Source organism: Doryrhamphus excisus, chromosome 3, assembly GCF_030265055.1.
Source record: "Doryrhamphus excisus isolate RoL2022-K1 chromosome 3, RoL_Dexc_1.0, whole genome shotgun sequence".
Lineage (NCBI taxonomy): Eukaryota > Metazoa > Chordata > Actinopteri > Syngnathiformes > Syngnathidae > Doryrhamphus > Doryrhamphus excisus.
Window position 1 is genome coordinate 14,002,614 of NC_080468.1, and position 23,427 is coordinate 14,026,040.

At 37.2% G+C, this 23,427-nt stretch overlaps 1 protein-coding gene across 4 annotated transcripts in view; it reads left to right on the forward strand.

The window, feature by feature from the left end:
* Positions 1–23,427, forward strand: part of LOC131125304 (uncharacterized) — a 291,220-nt gene that overhangs the window by 142,696 nt on the left and 125,097 nt on the right. The window lies entirely within an intron of this gene.

Below are 23,427 nucleotides of genomic sequence, written 5' to 3' on the forward strand. Positions count from 1 at the left end.
CACGGTTTTATTTTTTTGGGCAGCACAGTTTGAGGTTGGGGCTGCACGGTGACCTAGTGGTTAACACGCAGACCTCGCAGCTAGAAGACCCGAGTTCGATTCCACCCTCAACCATCTCTGTGTGGCATATCTTTGCGTGTTCTCCCCATGAATGTGTGGGTTTTCTCCGGGTACTCCGGTTTTATTCTTACATTGTATTATTACAATTACGGTATCACTCGGCTATGATGAACATCCAGCGGCAACACAACATTTTTGCTTGACTGCTATTTTGATGAAAAATATACTGGACCAAGCTACTTCCGGGAGCCTTTGTTTATACTGCGTCATACGTCGAGTGGTTAGCGCACAGAACACTGTTTTTATACCTGTAAGTAGTAGAGGTAGTACTTGGTAGCAGTGTTGGTAGCATGTTACTTTACATTACTAGTTACTTCTCCAAAAAAGAGTTACTAACAGAGTTACTCCACAATAAAAGTAACTAGTTACCAGTAAAAGTAACTATTACAGTAACTATTGCAGTCATTTTTTATCCTGATTTATAATCAATTATAATTTATAAATAATATAATATAATTATAATTTATATAATAAATAAAATATATAATTAGATTAAAAAAATAAATATATAATAATTATATAATTAATATATAATTATATAATAAAAAATAAAATAATATATAAAAATATAATTTATAATAAATTATATAATCATTTATAATTTATAATCAACTGTCCTTCCAGGGCCTCCCTAAAGTTGTGTAAGTTACTTCTGGCACAGCAAGACAATAAGGAGTGTAATTATAATGTCTTATAATATGCGGGAAACAATTTTCCCAGAAAACGTCTCAATTCTAAGCTAAGAGAATGTTGAGTTTTCCCAGTATCGTGCAGCATGATGCTGACTTTTCCCCACCTGATTTCAACACTCGGTGCCCAGCTGCTGTAGACGAGCTAATTTGTAGGCCCCGTGTGAATATTTTGCGAAGCAAATGAATAGTAATGATGCCCGCCTGACTGCTGCGGGCTGATGTGAAGCCTTGTGGTAATTTGCTTTGTGTCGCCCGAGTGAGCTTGGCGATTGGACTCAATGGCAACAATTCCATAAATTGTGAGATATTACTTCTTAGGTTCATGAAATGGTCAAGACCCTGCCACCTTCAAAGACACCCTCCCCGAGAAGACCACGGATTAAGTATTATTATTATTATTATTATGGTATCTTGCCGCTCCAGACAGCTGCAATAATTATCACAATAACTGTTATCAGTTTGTTTGATGTTAATAAGTCAGAGGGTCTGCGCAGGGGTCAACAGTTTAATGTTTGATGGAGGTTACGCCACGGCGTCTGTATCTAGGTTGGGTTTTTTTAGACTTGGCTTGCTCGACACCACACTGGTGCTCTCCGTATGCTGCTGTTGGAAAACGGTGGGTCAGCTTTTTGAAACGAAAGAAAGAAAGAAATACATGAAAAATATTGGTTTAATATAGTTGACATTAAGGATGAAATAAATAAATTCTAGGCTGCACGGCGGTCAAGTGGTTAGCACGCAGACCTCACAGCTAGGAGACCCGAGTTCAATTCCACCCTGTGGAGTTTGCATGTTCTCCCCGTGCATGCGTGGGTTTTCTCCGGGTACTCCGGTTTCCTCCCACATTCCAAAAACATGCTAGGTTTAATGTTCCAAATATCTTTAAATCATCTTTGACAATTTTCTTCTTGTAATATGACTTTATTTGCAGATTTTTCTACAATATAATTTTCCAAAAATTACAAAATTTGTTTCACATATGATTATTTAAAAACTAAAATAATTACAATGTATTCTTATAAATATATTGATTTTTTTCTTTAATATTTAAAGTCTATACTCTAAAATATATATATATTTTTCGAAGGCTGCACAGCCCCCGAGTGGTTAGCGCGCAGGTCTCACAGCTATGAGACCCGAGTTTAATTCCACCCTCGGTCTTCTCTGTGTGGAGTTTGCAGTGAGTTTTCTCCGGGTACTCCGGTTTCCTCCCACATTCCAAAAACATGCTAGGTTGATTAGCGACTCCAAATTGTCCATAAGTATGAATGTGAGTGTGAATGGTTGTTTGTCTGTATGGGCCCTGTGATTGGCTGGCCATCAGTCCAGGGTGTACCCCGCTTCTCGCTCGAAGACAGCTGGGATAGGCTCCAGCACCCCCAGCCATGACCCTTGTGAGGATAAACAGTAGAAAATGAATGAATGAATAAATAAATTCCTTGACCGTAATGAGGCTATTTAGTTTGGCTAATTTTTCGACTTCATAAGGTATAGTCACCATCAGCTCTGTTGATCATATCAGTTATTAAATCATCCCTGATATGATTCATTAACTTTGGGAATGACGTAATATAAACAAAGGCTCCCGGAAGTAGCATGGTCCAGTATATTTTTCATCAAAATAGCAGTCAAGCCAAAATGTTGTGTTGCCGCTGGATGTTCATCGTAGCCGAGTGATACTGTCATTTTGTTTTCTTTTCCAAAAGAGGACATTTTCACACAAAAATAACCAAAAACACCGACCTTGCGTTCAAACGAAGGCTATTTTTCATCAAAATATTAGTCAAGCTAAAATGTTGTGTTGCTGCTGGATGTTCATCATGGCCGAATGACTGTAAGTTTGTTTTTTTCAAAAGAGGAAGTTTTAAGACAAAAATAAACAAAGGAAGTGCAGAGAACGAGAGACAGATGGACACTGACCTTGCGTTCTGTTTTTTGCGGTTATCATTTCACTGATGACTGCTATGAAGGAACACTAACTTGAAAGTACGCTATAAACACATTTTGAAAAAGGATGCTATTCCACTGGAACACATAATATCTATAATATCTAAACACTATTCCATAATAGCGACTAATAGGGTGCTGGAGCCTATCCCAGCTGTCTTTGGGCGAGAGGCGGGGTACACCCTGGACTGGTGGCCAGCCAATCACAGGGCACATATAGACAAACAACCATTCACACTCACATTCATACCTATGGACAATTTGGAGTCGCTAATTAACCTAGCATGTTTTTGGAATGTGGGAGGAAACCGGAGTACCCGGAGAAAACCCACGCATGCACGGGGAGAACATGCAAACTCCACACCGAGGGTGGAATTGAACCCTGGTCTCCTAGCTGTGAGGTCTGCGCGCTAACCACTAGTCCGCCGTTAATTTTTTTTTTTTTACATTAAGATAATAATTTTTAACACTTTTTTCCCTCCAGTTCATGACAATAACCACCGCCTATTGCAGTAAAAATCAATAGTTGAAAAATGTGTAAAGATTGAGGTACAAATGATGTCAACAGGCCGAAGCATGTCGTCAGCGTGAGCACTCGCCTGCGGGAGGAATCGTGTCTGTATCCTGCGTGGTTCAGACGGCCAAGTGCACGAGGTCGTCAATTACATTTGTCCAAGGCTCAGAATTTTTCTCGGCAGAAACTGTGAGGGCTCGACACTCCGTGGCCTTCGTCAGTGTTAACAGCCTCATATTACCTGTACAGCGGCAAGCCACCTACAGTTCAGAGTTTTCCAGCCGGCCAGATTTAAAAGCTGATAACCAACCCCATCAGTCAATAATCATGGGGGGGTTGTAGTCCAGTCAATGTTTAAAGGCCAATTTTTAGCTTATATTTTTTTATTTTTTCCACAGTTGATGGTGCCATATTTTTTTAATCTCAATTATTCCTGTTAATATTTATCTGTATAAACTACTGTATGAGTTGCTGGCACCAGCATTGTTAAAGACACAGAACACAACTGCCAAATTGCCAACAATAACATATATAATGTTGTTATAAAAACATGTTAACTTTGTTTTTACATTATTTATCCGATTTTCCCCATTTTATTATTTTCTGCAATGTGTGTCACGGGCCAATAACAAACAACTCACATGCTTCAAATGGCCCCCGGGCCGCAGTTTGGACTTACAGTCAGTCATCCTTTGCTACACCGTGGTTTGATCGTCGCAAAATATTACAGTTTTGGGGTTGACTATGACCTAAGTCACACAGTATAGTAGTATTCTTACATTGTCTCCTCCCGTTCTGTGTGGAAGTGGTGCTTTTTGGCTTCTTACTTTTTCCTCCCTCACTGTTAGAAACAATTTCTTAAGTGGAAAACAGTTGATGTTTTCATTATATCACCTCGTACTTTGGTACGTGACAAAAATAAAAAATAAAAAAAAACCCAAAAAACTTAAACTATATTAGGAAAGCAGGAAGTGAACAAATGTAACAGTTACTGATTGTAAAAGTACCAGATGGAGGGTCATTGTATGGTCATTGTATTACATTGTATGTAATGTCATTGTATGGTCAAAATAAAATAAAATAAAATAAAATAAAATAAAATAAAATAAAATAAAATAAAATAAAATAAAATAAAATAAAATAAAATAAAATAAAATAAAATAAAATAAAATAAAATAAAATAAAATAAAATAAAATAAAATAAAATAAAATAAAATAAAATAAAATAAAATAAAATAAAATAAAATAAAATAAAATAAAATAAAATAAAATAAAATAAAATAAAATAAAATAAAAAAAAAAAGTTACTGATTGTAAAAGTACCAGATGGAGGGGTAGGATTTAATAAGCTTTGCTTCTTCCTACTCCTTTTGGACATGTGGAACAGTGAACTGATTATGTGATTCAATTGTAATCTGATGCATGTTCAAATTAATAAAAAACATTACCATTACCATTTCTCGGTAGCTTGCCATATGCACTTTGGTGCAAACAAAGAAAAACACGGACGGTGAAGATGACTGTAGGGGTGTTATTTCATGTCTACAGGGCTCTAATAACCGTATTTACTTTAATATGTTTTCTGTACTCAAACTATAAAAATATTCTGTGTATTGTACTTAAACCTACTTTGCGGAAAATCACTGTTGTCGCGTCTGGGACCAATTAACCGTGATAAACGAGGCACGACTATGCACGCAACAAACACTGAATTGATATGAAAAGCATACGTTTGGTTCACAACTTAGACCTGAACTGACCGATGATGGCTTTAACTGCACGCGAGCTGTTATGCCGACTAAGGAGAAGAAGCCCCAGCAGGTATTTGTGCCAACACATTATATTGTACTGAAAGGAGGGAACAAAGCCAGATGACACATACTGTGATGCTAACATTTGGAGCCGGTCCAGATCACTATTATGGGTATGTAGTATTCTAGGTTGGAGATGCATACGATTAAGTATCAGACGGTGACGCCACACGAGAGAGAGAGAGAATAATGCTCTTAGAGATCTTAATACGCTTATGAATTTTTAATCTCCTGTTCTGCTGTTGTGTAGGCCGGCCGGTGCTATAGGTGGGGAGATCAATGCGTCCACCATTAGGGGCTTGATTGTGATTTAATGGAGCGATGATGAGCGTGCAAACATTGACTCCGTCTATTGATAGTCACACATAAATGTAGCGCTTTAGTTTAATGCAATAATTAGACCACGCATAAGGACAATTACATTTTTTTTTTTTTTTATGAGGGATGCTTTTGAAAATCTGATGTTTTCATACTGTTTTTTTGTGTGATCCCAGAAAATTTGGTTTGGTTAAATCTCTAAAGCTGGAAACGGGAAGCCAAGACTATAATCTGTGATGTCAATAGAGGACAAATGTTCCATGCTCAACTGGAAATGATCTAACGGGGCTACTTTTGTGCACTCGGTGACAGCACCAGAGTATAAATTTTAAAAGGTGCTTTCTCTGCTTTCACAATGTTTTAAAGCATTATAAAATTTTGATGTTAAAACTCAAAGAGGCAGCCCATATATACGCCATAAACCGTCCCGCAAAATAGCCCCCTTTATATGTCCTTCAGGATCAAAGCTTTGTTTTACTGTAGCATGTTGCTTCGGGATAGTTGCTCAGGTTCACAGGAATTGTGCAAACAAGCAATTACTGACAACGTCTGACTCAGTTTTCTCGTCTCTACCAACACGCTCTCAATTTGTGTCTTACACAACCCCCTCCCCACACCACACACAGAACAGAACCAACCACATAAACGCGTTTATTCGCACCGACTCTTGTACACACTGATATATTCATGGATGCTATGTTTTCCTCACGTACCGGAGTGTCTGTGCCCCATAATTGTGAATTTAATTGATGCTGTCACAAGGTCTGCAATGTGGTTTCAAGTGATTGCAGCAGCAGTTTGAGAAAAAAAAAAACAGAAAAAGAGTTTACTTAAGGGCAAAAATGATCATTTCTGATCAGCCTGTGCTATATGTCTTCTGCTTTCTTGTTTTACAGTAAGAACCTCTTATGATACGGTGTGTTTTGGGAGATCCGACATATATAGTTGGCTGCCAACATGTTCTCTTTTAGCTTTTTATGACAGCTCATGTTTTGGGTTTAGTAAGCCATTTGTAATGGTAATGGTTTTATTTCAATTGAACATGCATCAGATTACAATTGAATGCATCACATAATCAGTTCACAGTTCCACATGTCCAAAAGGAGTAGGAAGAAGCAAAGCTTATTAAATCCTACCCCTCCATCTGGTACTTTTACAATCAGTAACTGTTACATTTGTTCACTTCCTGCTTTCCTAATATAATTTAAGTAATTTTTATTTTATTTTTTTAATTTAATAAAAAAATGTTTTTCATTTTTTGTAATTAATTTTTTTTTAATTTGTTAATGTTTTTATTTGATTTGAACATGCATCACATTACAATTGAATGCATCACATAATCAGTTCACAGTTCCACATGTCCAAAAGGAGTAGGAAGAAGCAGAGCTTATTAAATCCTACCCCTCCATCTGGTACTTTTACAATCAGTAACTGTTACATTTGTTCACTTCCTGCTTTCCTAATATAGTTGAAGTTTTTGTTTTTTAATTTTTTAATTTTTATTTTTTTTTATTTTATTTTTGTCACGTACCGAAGTACGAGGTGATATGACCATACAATCACATATTTTATTTTTTTTGTAACTGTTGCAACTGATGAACTATATCAGCAAGTTGAAGTATTTGTGATTTTATAAATAAGGAGTTAGTATGTTCTCTGTAGGCGGCATTATGAATTATCCTTACTGACCTTTTTTGCAGTACATTTAGTGAGTGAAGATTGCTTTTATAGTTATTACCCCATATTTCCACATAATAAATAAGATATGGCAGAACCAGAGTTTTTGATTTCTGATTGAGAACAAATTTTACTTTGTTCAATATTGAAATATTTCTGGCCACCTTATGTTGTATATTTGTAATATGAGGTTTCCAGCTCATATTTTCATATATTGTGATCCGCAGAAATGTATTTTCCTTCACCCTTTACCTTTATTGAAGGTAATACAGTGGATAATTCCATATAGAGAGTACTATGAACTTGTATTCTGTGGAATTAGTACTTGATACCCACAAGATAGCAAGAATCTCAGGAGCTCCATGCAATAGTTTGCCTTGTGAGGTAAGTGATTCAGAAAAAGGTGAGCGGATCAGCCCATATTTACACACGAGGAACTGGTTAATGAACTCAAGGGAGCTGAGGACGACAGTCGACAAAAAAAAATCCATTCCTAACACACTTTCCTGTAATGGATGGAGATCCTGCAGTGGCCGCAAGGTCCCTGTGGTCAGGAAGACAAATGTACAGGCCTGTCTGAACTTTGTCAATGCACATTTGAATGAGTCGGAGAAGAAGAGGAGAATGTGATGTGGTAAGATGAGATCAACGTTGAGCTTCGGAGAATTGGGAGGATAAAGAAAACCCATCTGACTGCAAGAACTGTTTGACCTGGAGGTGGAAACATTTTGCTTTGGGTAAACAGGGCCAGCTACTGAATCTTGGATGAGAACCCGCTAATAACCTAGTCACACTGGAGGTGGAATGAATTTGTGGTTTATTCCTCGATATACAAAGTGCATTCTGAATATTAATATTAATATGACTAATTATTGTGGCCCTCCAGAATCAAGGGAGATTCGAAGTACAAAAATATTAAACGGCACAAGGTATTCTAACTGCACTCTGACTGTATTCTAAATACCATTACGGTTTTGAACTGTATTCCAAACTGTATTCCAATGAGACCAAGCGTGGTCTTATTCACATCATTTCCCATGCCAGGGAAAAAAGGAGCCAGGTTTATTTCACAAGCTGCCACCAGCGTACGCAATGCAAAGGTGCTGAAACCCAAGAAGCCTGCTAAAGCCCGCCAATTCGCATCACGTCATACCGCCAAGGGTAAGAGGAGCCAGGTTCCACTACCGGCTGAGGCCGCATAACGCCAAGGATACAAGGAGCCAGGCTCCACTACTGGCTGCTGCTTCATTGAGCCGGTCAATGAAAGACCAAGACCGAGAAATTGACCCGGTCAATGAAAGACCGGGACCGATAGATTGACCCGGTCAATGAAAGGCCGAGACAGAGACCGAGAGATTGACCGGGTCAACGAAAGACCAAGACCGAGAGATTGACCCGGTCAATGAAAAACCGAGCCCAATAGATTGACCCGGTCAATGAAAGACCGAGATCGAGAGATTGACCCGGTCAATGAAAGACAGAGACCGATAGATTGACCTAGTCAATGACAGACCGGGACCGATACATTGACCCGGTCAATGAAAGACCGAGACCGAAAGCTTGACCCAGTCAATGAAAGGCCGAGACAGAGACTGAGAGATGGACCCGATCAATGAAAGACCGAGACCGAGAGATTGACCCGGTCAATGAAAGACGGACACCGAGAGATTGACCCGGTCAATGAAAGACCGAAACCGAGAGTTTGATCCGGTCAATGAAAGACCGAAACCGAGAGTTTGATCCGGTCAATGAAAGACCGAAACTGAGAGTTTTACCCGGTCAATGAAAAACCGAGACAGAGATGGACCCGATCAATGAAAGACTGACACCGAGAGATTGACCAGTTCAATTGAGTTGGGTCAATGACCAGGAGTCGTAACGCCGGACCGGGGAACTGAGACACTCGGATCCGTAGGGCTGTCATAATACTTCCGATTTCGAGGTACATCATCACGTGTTGTTGCGCTGTTGAGTCGGAACCAACATGAACATGAATGGACTGACTCCACACGGCATACTGGGTCTATGCACAGTATAACAACCAATTGACCGAAATGACTGAAATGACCGAAATGACCGAAATGACCGGATCTTTTTACTGAATGATCCGGTTCACTGAACGGTTGAACGGTTTTGCCCACCACAATTGGACTGCAATCGAAAACGGTGCGATTGTTTAATCAGTAGATGTGACAAGTTGTCTATTTCTGACTTGAACGTTTATATTTCCGATCAAAGGTCAGTCTGGTAGTTGAACGCCCCTTGTCAGTGCTCTGTCAGGATGAGCTTTTCCAAGCTCAGGGATAATGTAAGGATTATTGTTCCATGTCAAGGTATAACCTCATTCATTTTGAATGATGGGATACAGCGCAAGATGAGGTAGAGGTAGCTGAAGTCAAAGGTCAAATCAGTGCAAGATTCGCCTTATATTTTTACCGCTAGCACTTTTCAATCAATCCTTTTTCACTTTTTTTTAGGGATTTTTATTCCCGTTTGTGTCGAACGATACTTTTACCCTGTCGCTTTTGTAACCATTATCAGACTTTCCCCAACGTGGCACCTCTGGGTTCGATGCCTACATGCATAATATTATGAAAGCACTCAAGAGGTTGCCGATGTGATGCAATAAATTGAAAGAGGCTGTCACATAAAGTTAAGTGCTGGCTGGTATGTTTTCCTCTGATGCTCGTTCTTACTGGAGGCATCGGCCAAAATTATTACACACACTTCCTGCATAATTTAATATGAGGCTAATTGCAAGTTTGAAGAGTCCAGGTGGCGTCTTTACATTTTATTGTTTTGTCGAACAACATAAAAGTTTGACTCAATCAAACAGAAGAAGTATTCATATTCTTTAAGTAGTAGCCGTGTTTCGTCGCTATGTTTCAGTACTCTGCAGATGTTTGTAATGGTAATGGTTTTATTTCATTTGAACATGCATCAGATTACAATTGAATGCATCACATAATCAGTTCACAGTTCCACATGTCCAAAAGGAGTAGGAAGAAGCAAAGCTTATTAAATCCTACCCCTCCATCTGGTACTTTTACAATCAGTAACTGTTGCATTTGTTCACTTCCTGCTTTCCTAATATAGTTTACATTTTGTTGTTTTTTTTTGTCACGTACCGAAGTACAAGGTGATATGACCATCCAATGACATAATGTGTACCATAGTAAGTGTCAATATAGTGATATATATAGCACATCATGACTGGTTCAAGACTCTTCATCCTTGTATTTAGCAAACATCAACTGCTTTTATTGTTTCTTGAATTCTTAATTTTCTAATATAGTTTAAGTTTTGAATTTGTATTATATTTTTATTATTTTATATATTTTATTTTAATTTTAATTTTAATTTTAATTTTAATTTTAATTTTAATTTTAATTTTAATTTTAATTTTTATTTTTATTTTTATTTTTATTTTTATTTTTATTTTTATTTTTATTTTTATTTTTATTTTTATTTTTATTTTTATTTTTATTTTTATTTTTATTTTTATTTATCACGTACCGAAGTACTTCAGATGAACTATATCAGCAAGTTGAAGTATTTGTGATTTTAGAAATAAGGAGTTAGTATATTCTCTGTAGGTGGCATTATGAATTATCCTTACTGGCCTTTTTTGCAGTACATTTAGCGAGTGAAGATTGCTTTTATAGTTATTAGCCCATATTTCCACACAATAAGTAAGATATGGTAGAACCAGAGTTTTTGATTTCTGATTGAGAACAAATTTTGCTTTGTTCAATATTGAAATATTTCTGGCCACCTTATGTTGTATATTTGTAATATGAAGTTTCCAGCTCATATTTTCATCTATTGTGATCCCCAGATATGTATTTTCCTTCCTTTGAATTTCTACACCGTCTATTTGTATTTGCTGGTGCATGTCCTTTCTACATGATTTTAGTTTTTTTTATCTTCAAGGACAATCCATTATTTGTTTGTCGTATTAATTAGTCAAGCAACATAACAATGTACGCAACTGCTGTAATGAAAGTAACTCATGACATTAAAGAGTCCTGTTAAAAACTTGAATTATTCTCACTTTCACCAAAAATAATTTGCATATTTGTCCTTTTTTGCCGCTAACAGCTTGAGTACAGTATACATTCCAAATTGCTGCATTTACACAGCTGTTAGACCGTAAGATAGATGATAAATGAGGTCCGAAAAGCTGGCAAAGAAGGTAGTAACACCTTCTTAATTGGACAGGCGGAACGGCACTCGGCGAATCTTGACACGCCCACCGCAGGGGAGGCCAACTCACACGCTGGTTTGCCTCGTGGTTATGGATACTTGTTGTATGTGAACAAGCAGGACGGAGTTTTTTTTATAGCGCAATTAAGAAACAGCAAAAAGTGCAATTAATTCCTGAGTAAATTCTGCACTGGAAGCAGTTGCCAGCTAATGAGATCTGTGAGAGGGAATTAAGTCTAAAGTTGAGAGTGACCGAGTGGGATGAAAAATAATACAGAAAATAAAAAGGACAATTCATGTTTAGGAAATAAAATTAAATAAAAATATTTTAATTAAATCCCAATTTAATTTAAAATGTTATTTTAAATTAATGACATTATTGTGACGGATCAAAATATTGATTTAACAAAAAAAAAGTGGCCATATAAAGTCAATTATATTTTTTTAATTTTAATATCACTCCACTTTTATTAACAGTGCCGTTGGAGTCAGAATCGGAATAAAGACAAGTCTCACACACTCCTCCATTTTCACGTCTCCGCTCGCCGCTACTCACCTTGCCCTCACAATCACAATGGGAACTGATCAGCTGATGCTAAAAAGCCAAACACATTCATTCATTCATTCATTTTCTACCGCTTATCCTCACAAAGGCCGCAGGTATACACCCTGGACTGGTGGCCAGCCAATCACAGGGCACATATAGACAAACAACCATTCACACTCACATTCATACCTATGGATAATTTGGAGTCGCTAATTAACCTAGCATGTTTTTGGAATGTGGGAGAAAACCCACGCATGCACGGGAAGAACATGCAAACTCCACACAGAGCTGGCTGAAGGTGGAATTGAACTTGGGTCTCCAAGCTGTGAGGCCTGCGTGCTAACCACTTTGTTGCCAAACACAATGACAGCCAATCAGTGTCCACTTGAAGGCCCTCTCCCCCAATAACTCAACTACAAAATGAGTTAATCATGAATTAATTACAGTCACTAAATATGACTGTGATTAATTAATCACAATTAATGCTTTAATTAACAGTTTGTATTCCATCACTTACCTAACCAACACGCAATCCACCGGACCCTTATGTTTGCCCCAAAAGGTAGCGGGGTTTAGGGGGATGCGGAGAGGGGGGGGGGGTCCATGTAGCTCTGGCCCAACCACCAGGAGCCCCTCCCTGAACACCAACCTAAATAAATCCTATTTATTAATAATAAATTAATAATAATAAATTAGTTCTGTGTTCTTTAGAAAGCCGATGAATACATAACTAGGGCTGCGTGCCATTCATTCCACCTCGCATGAAATAATAAAGTAAGCTCAACATTTACGTAAACATACATCTTGTTATAAGTACTTTTTCAATAATAATAAGAAAGGTCTGGTTTCACACAGCTGTGTTGCAATTCAAGAAATCATTTAGCCTCCAAGACGGAGCGCAGCGGGGGTGTGACAGCAATTAGTGAGTGGTTGGGCTTGGAGGTGGGAGGACGAGAGGAGGACAAGGTAAGGATGCTACAACACCAGACAGAGGATAGAAATGGGTTGATTTGAGAGGGACAGAAGACATGGGGTTAAATGGGACACAGGGACAGTTCATTTTAAGGCAAAGGCTACCGGGGGGAATAAAAGGTGCAACGTCACAAAGGGGTTAATGGTAATGGTAATGGTTTTATTTCATTTGAACATGCATCAGATTACAATTGAATGCATCACATAATCAGTTTACAGTTCCACATGTCCAAAAGGAGTAGGAAGAAGCAAAGCTTATTAAATCCTACCCCTCCATCTGGTACTTTTACAATCAGTAACTGTTACATTTGTTCACTTCCTGCTTTCTGTAATGCAGTTTAAGTTTTTAAAAAATTAAATTAAATTAAATTAAATTAAATTAAATTAAATTAAATTAAATTAAATTAAATTAAATTAAATTAAATTAAATTAAATTAAATTAAATTAAATTAAATGTAATACAATGACCATACAATGACCCTCCATCTGGTACTTTTACAATCAGTAACTGTTACATTTGTTCACTTCCTGCTTTCTGTAATGCAGTTTAAGTTTTTAAAAAATTAAATTAAATTAAATTAAATTAAATTAAATTAAATTAAATTAAATTAAATTAAATTAAATTAAATTAAATTAAATTAAATTAAATGTAATACAATGACCATACAATGACCCTCCATCTGGTACTTTTACAATCAGTAACTGTTACATTTGTTCACTTCCTGCTTTCCTAATATAGTTTAATTTTTTTTTGTTTTTTTTTTATTTTATTTTTGTCACTTACCGAAGTACAAGGTGATATGACCATCCAATGACATAATGGGTACCATAGTAAGTGTCAATATAGTGATATGTATAGCACATCATGACTGGTTCAAGACTCTTCATCCTTGTATTTAGCAAACATCAACTGCTTGTATTGTTTCTTGAATTGGCTCATCGTTGTGCATTGTTTGAGGGTCTTACTCAATCCATTCCATAGTTTGATTCCACATACTGAAATGCTATGGCTTTTTAACGTAGTCCTAGCATATAAGTGTTTTATTTAAATGTAGTTCTTCCCTGAGATCATATTTCTCCTCTCTTGTAGAGAAGTATTGGATGACATTTTTAAGTAATTGGTTATTTTTAGCCTTGTGCATTATTTTAGCTGTGTGAAGATTAACTATAATAGCAAGTTTAAGTATTTGTGATTTTAAAAATAAGGAGTTAGTATGTTCTCTGTAGGCGGCATTATGAATTATCCTTACTGACCTTTTTTGCAGTACATTTAGCGAGTGAAGATTGCTTTTATAGTTATTACCCAGTATTTGCTACAACACCAGGCGGAGGATAGAAATGTTGGGGATTATTTGAGAAAAGAGAAGACATGAGGTTAAATGGGGCACAGGGAGAGTTCATTTCAAGGCAAAAGCTACCGTGGGAAATAAAAGGTGCAAAGTCACAAAGGGGTTAATGGCTTACAACTTGGGGAACAGACGGCTCAGAAGGAAAAAAAAGAGTGAGATATCACTCCATAGTCTGATGGCAGCAGGTCAGAAAAAACGAAGCAACACTTGAAGGAAGGGCAATATTTACATGGAGGAGAATTAGCTCAATATTTGTGTTTATTCCAAAAAAGGAAGCTTATGGAGTCTAATAAGAGACTCTTGTGAACGAAGAAGACCAACAACAACCTTTAGCTGTGTCCCTACAGGGCAAACATGATCTTCACTCTGGTGTATTCATTCAGCATATTGTACTCATGGGTCAGTGGTACATACATATGTATTCATCAGTGGAAAACACAACTGAAGACACAATAAAACCATTTGTCCTTACCTAAAAATACCCGGTCCAAACCCGTTCTCTGTACTTGCTTTGGTTATTTTTATCTGAAAATGTCCTCTTTTGGAAAAGAAAACAAAGGTACAGTATCACTCGGTTACGATGAACATCCAGCGGCAACACAACATTTTGGCTTGACTAATATTTTGATGAAAAATAGTCTTTGTTTGAACACAAGGTCGTTTTTTTCGGTTATTTTTGTCTGAAAATGTCCTCTTTTGGAAAAGAAAACAAAATGACAGTATCATTCAGCTACAATGAACATCCAGCAGCAACACAACATTTTATCTTGACTAATATTTTGATGAAAAATAGTCTTTGTTTGAACGCAAGGTCTGTGTTTTCGGTTATTTTTGTGTGAAAATGTCCTCTTTTGGAGAAGAAAACAAAATGACAGTATCACTCGGCTACGATGAACATCCAGCGGCAACACAACATTTTATCTTGACTAATATTTTGATGAAAAATAGCCTTTGTTTGAACGCAAGGTCGGTTTTTTCGGTTATTTTTGTCTGAAAATGTCTTCTTTTGGAAAAGAAAACAAAATTACAGTATCACTCGGCTACGATGAACATCCAGCGGCAACACAACATTTTATCTTGACTAATATTTTGATGAAAAATAGTCTTTGTTTGAACGCAAGGTTGGTGTTTTCGGTTATTTTTGTGTGAGAATGTCCTCTTTTGGAAAAGAAAACAAAATTACAGTATCACTCGGCTACGATGAACATCCAGCGGCAACACAACATTTTAGCTTGACTAATATTTTGATGAAAAATAACCTTTCTTTGAACGCAAGGTCTGTGTTTTCGGTTAATTTTTTGTGAAAATGTCCTCTTTTGGAAAAGAAAACACAATTACAGTATCACTCGGTGATGATGAACATCCAGCGGCAACACAACATTTTGGCTTGGCTAATTTTTACAGTATCGCTCGGCTACGATGAACATCCAGCGGCAACACAACATTTTGGCTTGACTACTATTTTGATGAAAAATATACTCCAGTAGCCTCTAGGAGCCTTTGTTTGAAAGCAAGATTGGTGTTTTTGGTTATTTTTGTGTGAAAATGTCCACTTTTGGAAAAGAAAACAAAATGACATTATCACACGGCTACGATGAACATCCAGCGGCAACACAACATTTTGGCTTGACTAATATTTTGATGAAAAATAGCCATTGTTTGAACGCAAGGTCGGTGTTTTCGGTTATTTTTGTGTGAAAATGTCCTCTTTTGGAAAAGAAAACAAAATTACAGCATCACTCGGTTACGATGAACATCCAGCGGCAACACAACATTTTGGCTTGACTAATATTTTAATGAAAAATAGCCTTTGTTTGAACGCAAGGTCGGTGTTTTCGGTTATTTTTGTGTGAAAATGTCCTTTTTTGGAAAAGAAAACAAAATTACAGTATCACTCGGCTATGATGAACATCCAGCGGCAACACAACATTTTGGCTTGACTAATATTTTAATGAAAAATAGCCTTTGTTTGAATGCAAGGTCTGTGTTTTCGGGTTATTTTTGTGTGAAAATGACCTCTTTTGGAAAAGAAAACAAAATTACAGTATCGCTCGGCTACGATGAACATCCAGCAGCAACACAACATTTTGGCTTGACTACTATTTTGTTGAAAAATATACTGCAGTGAGCTATCCCAGCTGTATTCAGGCGAGAGGCGGGGTACACCCTGGACTGGTGGTCAGCCAATCACAGGGCACATATAGACAAACAACCATTCACACTCACATTCATACCTATGGACAATTTGGAGTCGCTAATTAACCTAGCATGTTTTTTTTGGAATGTGGGAGGAAACTGGAGAAAACCCACGCATGCACGGGGAGAACATGACCGAGGGTGGAATTGAACCCCGGTCCCCTAGCTGTGAGGTCTGTGTGTTAACCACTCGACCCCCCGTGCAACCCCATCATCAGGAAAGTATATTCCATAAATGAGTTTATCTCACGGCACACGTCAATCACTTAAGTTGTAATAATCGTTTTTTGCCGGAGTTGAATCAAAGGAACAAGCGAAGCAAAGCGGGGCAATTTACTCAGCCTGCTTACATGAGCCGACTGTTGTCATCTGCTTCATTCATGCTTCACAATCATTGGCTGCTTCTCAGCTGTCTTGCTTGTAACTTCCAATCACATTTTATGGAGATGTGTGGAGCCGACATGGGGAGATGGCGTCCCTCATTATCACTGAAGCTCAACGCCAACTCCGCAATTAACTGTGGCATTTTTTTTTTTTTTTACACCGGGATGTATTGTACTTACGTGCATATAGTACGATATGTTCGATGCCGGGTGAGTTGTCATCCTGCCACAATGCTTCCTCCTTGTCACTGGTGCAAAATATAGTCCTTGACTGCAAGCGAGGTGACACATTCCGCCAAATAGGAATTGGTCTTTATCGCTGGTGCTGTGCCAACGTCTGTATCCACTGATACACTGGATTGCAGCCGGCTTTTCAGACGTCACATACAGTAGCTGGCACACTCTTTTAGCTTTAGCTTTCATTACACACACATACTGTTTCTACTAGCTTTGTTAAATTGATTTTTTTTTTGGTCGCTTGGTTAGTTGATTTGGTTAGTCAACTCCTGGTAGTGATCCTTTTTTTGGACCCGCCTGTGTTTATATGCTATTTGCTATTGCTAATATGCTATTTCGGACCTGCATTACCTACTCACTACCTATCTGTACTTGCATTATTTCTTCATGTATTTGCTGTGGACATAACAATTACTTTGGACTTTGTTCTGTTAGCATGTGTGCTAATTCACAAACACACCAGGCTTTTGATATGATGGTGGGACAAGACACTCACCACTGATGGGGGCTGGGATGCCTGGGGTGGGGTGGAAAGGATGGACTGATCCTGTACTTGCGATTGTCTGCCAAAACAAGTTAACTTTCATTGACGGCTGCACGGCGGTTAAGTGGTTAGCACACAGGACTCACAGCTAGGAGACCCGAGTTCAATTCCACCCTCGGCTATCTCTGTGTGGAGTTTGCGTGTTCTCCCTGTGCATGCGTGGTTTTTTTTTCGGGTACTCCGGTTTCCTACCAAATTCCAAAAAACAGCCCTGATACCTTTGGGTGTTGGTTAGGTAAGTAATGTAATACAAACTGTTAATTAAAGCATTAATTGTGATTAATTAATCACAGTCATATTTAGTGACTGTAATTAATTCATTTTTAACTCATTTTGTAGTTGAGTTATTGGGGGAGAGGGCCTTCGAGTGGACACTGATTGGTTGTCATTGTGTTTGGCATGGGCTGCACGGTGGTCAGGTGGTTAGAACGCAAGCCTCGCAGCTTGGAGACCCGAGTTCAATTCCACCCTCGTCCAGCTCAGTGTGGGGTTTGCATGTTCTCCCCCGTGCATGCGTGGGTTTTCTCCGGGTACTCCGGTTTCCTCCCACATTCCAAAAACATGCTAGGTTAATTAGCGACTTCAAATTGTCCATAGGTATGAATGTGAGTGTGAATGGTTGTTTGTCTATATGTGCCCGTGTTTGACTATACTATGTTGTATTTATTCTTATGTCTACTATATTGGGTAATACGAGTGTATAGATGGCTATAGGGGTGTTGGTTTGTTTTTAGAGGGCTCTAATGATGCAGAAAAATGCCATAGACCGGTTTTCCCTACAACAATATTTCATTTATAAATTGAAGACCCGGGCTGCACGGTGTTTGAGTGGTTAGCGCACAAGGCCACATTCTTATGTCTACTATATTGGGTAATACAAGTGTGAAGATGGCTATAGGGGTGTTAGTTAGTTTCTAGAGGGCTCTAATGATGCAGAAAAATGCCATTCCCTACAACAATATTCCATTTATAAATTAAAGACCGGGCTGCACGGTGATCGAGTGGTAGGCGCACAAGGCCAAGACTCCAAATTGTCCATAGGTATGAATGTGAGTGTGAATGGTTGTTTGTCTATATGTGCCCTGTGATTGGCTGGCCACCAGTCCAGGGGTGTACCCCGCCTCTCGCCTGAAGACAGCTGGGATAGGCTCCAGCACCCCTCCTGCAACCCTTGTGAGGATAAGCGGTAGAAAAAGAATGAATGAATGAACTTTCATTGACTAGCTATTTAGCTTCCTGAGCAGCAGCTCCATGCATCCTTAATTGTCTCCATTATTTTTTTGTTTGGGCACAATTTTTTGGCACTTTCGGTAGAAGGAAAAACTGGAAGTGATGTAGCAAGTTAGCTATTGTTGGCGTATTGTTCAGGCGGCTAATTGGCCAAAATGCAAATTACATGATTTTTTAAAATATCCTTGAGTTTTATGGCAACCGCGCGAAAAAGTGGAACCTTGACTTCTCCTTCTGCTGCAGAAAGTGTCAGCAAGTGAACACGTGGTTGCTAAAGAGGTGGTTGCTGTGTGAAATGCTGCGTCTTTTTCAACAGTTTGTAGTTTGTGCAGAGTAACAGTTGGGGAGAGTGGCGTGGACCCACAGAATGAGAGTAGAGGCTTGGTGGGGAGAGAACATGGTGGGAAGGACAGAGGCAGGAGCTTAGAAGTAAACAGAATGAAAGAGCCGTCTGTGGCAACCGATGTGAGGCCGGATCAGCAGTGAAGAGGAGGAGGATGAAGAAGAGGAGGAGGAGGCAATCTTTTCAACTTGATAACTTGCTGTGAAGAGCAACCCAAAGACAATGTCTGATCCACATGTAAATACCCAAAATTATCTCAATAAAATATTTTTTTTATTTCCTATATCATATTACTTCTTAAAATTATAATAAAAATAATAAAATAATAATAATAATATTTTTTCCCCAATAGGTAAAAAATGAATGCATTCCAGAAACCCAAAAATATTAGGAAAAATACATTTTATAGCAAATAATTGTAGGTTTTTTTTGACAAATTTAAAATTTTTTTTTTTTTTACAATTTTCAACTTTATTGAAAACTCGGTTGAGACCAAAGAGGGTGGAGGCCATGGGATGCAAATGCAAATGCAAATGCAAAATGTAAATACCCAAAATGATGTCAATAAAATAACAGTTTTTTTATTTCCTGTATGGCATTACATAATAAATATGTTTTTCCCCAAAAGTTAAAAAATGAATTAATTTCAGACACCCAAAAATATTTGGAAAAATTCATTATATAGCAAATTTTTTTTTTTACATTTTTACCATTTTTTACTTTATTGAAAACTTGGTTCAGACCGAAGAGTTAGAAGGCCAGGATATGCAAATAACATGTAAATACCCAACATTATGTAAAAAAATATTTTTTAATTTCCTATATGGCATTACATAATACATTTTTTTCCAAAATGTCAAAAATGATTTCATTCTAGACACCCAAAAATATTAGGAAAATAACATGTAAATAACAAATAACATGTAAATACCCAAAATTATGTCAATAAAATATTTTTTTTATTTCCTATATGGCATTACATAATAAATATTTTTTTTCCAAAAGGTCAAAAATGAAGGCATTTCAGACACCCAAAAATATTTCATAAAAAATACATTTTATAGTGAATAATTGTAGTTTTTTTTTTTCAATTTTAGAAATTTTAACTTTATTGAAAACTCGATTGGAACTAAAGAGGGAGGAGGCCAGGGGATGCACATAACATGTAAATACACAAAATTATGTCAATAAAATAACATTTTTTAAATTTCCTATATGACTTTACATAATCAATTTTTTTTTCCAAAAGGTCAATAATGAATGCATTTCTGACACCCAAAAATATTTTATAAAAAATACATTTTATAGCAAATAATTGTATGTTTTTTTTTCATTTGTACAATTTTTTACTTTATTGAAAACTCGGTTGAGACCAAAGATGGAGGAGGTCAGGGGATGCAAATAACATTAAAGCATATTTAGAAGGTCAAACAGCTTTTCTTTGCTCTAACTATGAAAATATTGTATTTGTAAACAAGAAATCCCAGTTTGTAACCAGTTAACCATGACAAACTGGGATTATTGTAGTTTGTTAGCCAAAAGTTTGACCGTAATTCTGAATAGCAGGATTAAATGCCCGACTTTACCTATTACATTACATGACATTACATGACATTACCCCCCCCCCCCCCCCATGTGTAAAATCATGCTCCCCTGCTTCCCAAAAGACTTTCCTCCTTTGTTAGTATCAGGGGCTGACGTATACGCAGCAATTTGCCCTTTAAATGTACAACAAGGAGTTAAACCCACATTGGCCTTTTCCAGGCTTGATTCCCATGGCTAAAAAAAACCAAAACAAAAAAACATGTGAAGTGGTTCTCCACCGCAGTGGAGCGATAAAACACGGAACAATCAACCAACAAGCCTGCCACATGCATCCACACTCTCGCTGCTACATCAGCCGATGATGATGATGATGATGATGATGATGATAATCATAAGTTGAATTGATTTGCATACCCCCGACTTTAAAAGCATCATTTTTGTTCGGAATAATGTACCGCGGGGCAGGGGGGAGTGGTGTTGAGATGCATCAGGAATCTAATCATGCTTCATTATCAATGCGTGTGTGTGTGTGTCCAAGTGGAGGCCACATGCACAGTGAGTGTACCCTCCAGAGACGGACCCAATTAGATCAAGTCGGAATAGGGCAACACAAGCGAATAAAAATAGAGAAGTACAATTCAACATCAGTATATATCACTTATGATACCGCGCAATTAATACAATCTTCTTGTGGCTCGATGATATTTTATTTTATGATAGACAACAGATAATAAGGGACCAGGAAGTGAGTACTTTTTTTTTACTTTTTCAAAATCAAGGTTTTGAATAAAGGTTTTTTTTTGTTTTGGACTGAGTATTTGTTCAAAGGTTTTATTTATTTTATAAGAGGGAGGAGGCCAATGAATGCAAATAACATGTAAATACCCAAAATTATGTAAAAAATTATTTTTTAATTTCCTATATGGCATTACATAATACATTTTTTTTTCCAAAATGTCAAAAATGAATTCATTCTAAACACCCAAAAATATTAGGAAAATATGTATGTATATGTAAATAACAAATAACTAATAGTAAATACCCCAAATTATGTCAATAAAATAACATTTTTTTAATTTCCTATATGGCATTACATAATCAATTTTTTTCTTCCAAAACGTCAAAAATGAAGGCATTTCAGACACCCAAAAATATTTTATAAAAAATACATTTTATAGCGAATAATTGTAGTTTTTTTTTTTTTCATTTTTAGAATTTTTAACTTTATTGAAAACTCGGTTGGGACTAAAGAGGGAGGAGGCCAAGTGAGTCACATAACATGTAAATACCCAAAATTATGTCAATAAAATAACAGTTTTTTATTTCCTATATGGCATTACATAATCAATTTTTTTTCGAAAACATCAAAAATGTCGGCATTTCAGACAGCCAAAAATATTTTATAAAAAAATACATTTTATAGCGAATAATTGTAGTTTTTTTTCATTTTTAGAAAATAACAGTTTTTATTTCCTATATGGCATTACATAATAAATATTTTTTTTTCCAAAAGGTCAAAAATGAATGCATTTAAGACACTTTACCTTTTTTGGGCAGCACGGTGGTCGAGTGGTTAGTGCGCTGACCTCACAGCTAGGAGACCCGAGTTCAATCCCACCCACAGCCTCGGAGTTCACTTTGACACAAATTTAACCATATATATTTAGCCAAAATATCTAAACTATGGCGGCACGGTGGACGAGTGGTTAGCGTGCAGACCTCACAGCTAGGAAACCAGGGTTCAATTCCACCCATTCCAAAAACATGCTAAGTTCCAAATATGTCTTTCTCTTTAAATCATCTTTGACAATTTTCTTCTTGTAATATGACTTTATTTGCATAATTTTCGACAATATAATTTTCCAAAAATTACAAAATTTGTTTTACATATGATTATTTAAAAACTAAAATTAATTACAATGTATTCTTATAAAAAATGTTGAATGAATGACTAAAATATATATATATTTTTTTTTTCTAAGGCTGCACGGCCCCCAAGTGGTTAGCACGCAGGCCTCACAGCTAGTTTGCATGTTCTCCCCGTGCATGCGTGGGTTTTCTCCGGATACTCCGGTTTCCTCCCACATTCCAAAAACATGATAAGTTAATTACTTTTTATAATTAATAAAATAAATAATAAATTTATATTTAATAAATAATAATAATTTATATTTAATTATACATTTATAATTTTATAATTTTAATTAATTTTTATTTTTTAATTTATATTTAATTAATTGGCGACTCCAAATTGTCCATAGGTATGAATGTGAGTGTGAATGGTTGTTTGTCTATATGTGCCCTGTGATTGGCTGGCCACCAGTCCAGGGTGTACCCCGCCTCTTTCCCGACGACAGCTGGGATAGGCTCCAGCACCCCTGCAACCCTTATGAGGTAATGCGTTAGAAAATGAATGAATGAATTTACACCAGACGCCAAATCCCAGAACCCCATTCCCCAGACCAAGAACCCATTCACATGCAGCACCACATGAGCCTCCGAGGCGCACCTTGGAATCACCTTTGGACTGCGACAACTTTCAAATTCTCACAGTAATCACGGCATTGAAATTCACTAGTCTCTTGGGAATGTTTAAATCCCAGTTACCCCGGCAGCGCACCTGGCTAAGTCTCCCCAGTTAAAGTTGAGACCTTTAAGTCTGAGGTGAAGAGAACTCAGAAGATGTGGGCAGGGGGCCCCCTGGGCTACACCCAGACCTTCAAAAAGAGAGTAACCGTTTCATAATGTTCACAGCACCGGACCCTACACTTTATGGCAGCTACTTTTTATTCTGTT